Genomic DNA, 489 nt, shown 5'->3' on the forward strand with positions numbered 1-489 from the left:
TTATATTGAAAACCTGCCAAAATATCATATTTACTTCTATTAAATTACATATTTAGCCCTAGTCCTTCAAGTAATTGTTAACTTGAAAGATACACTCGCGGTTTCTTCGACGTTTTGAATGCGCAGTTAAGACGCTATCCTAAAATCCCAAGCATTAACATTCGTTCAGAATACCGCACGCGTTTTTCTCCTCCCAATCTTGCAATAATTTGTTTCTCGACTTACTCCATGCAACTATACGGCCGGAAACATACTAAGGTTGAAATCTATAGAGCGCACTTTGACTTTTCTTAGACCTAAGATTCAGTTAAAACGAGACAGATTTATGCCAGCGGTATAACGCTGTCTCGTTTTAACAGTGTCTTAAGTCTGAGCAAAGCCAAAGCGCGCTCAATAGATCTCAGCCTAAGAAGTTCAGATACAGCGCCCGGTTCAAAGATTTCACGCGTGTTAAGTCAAAAATTCGCGACATAAATAAGTACGTGTCGA

Source organism: Maniola jurtina, chromosome 13, assembly GCF_905333055.1.
Source record: "Maniola jurtina chromosome 13, ilManJurt1.1, whole genome shotgun sequence".
Taxonomy (NCBI): Eukaryota; Metazoa; Arthropoda; class Insecta; order Lepidoptera; family Nymphalidae; genus Maniola; species Maniola jurtina.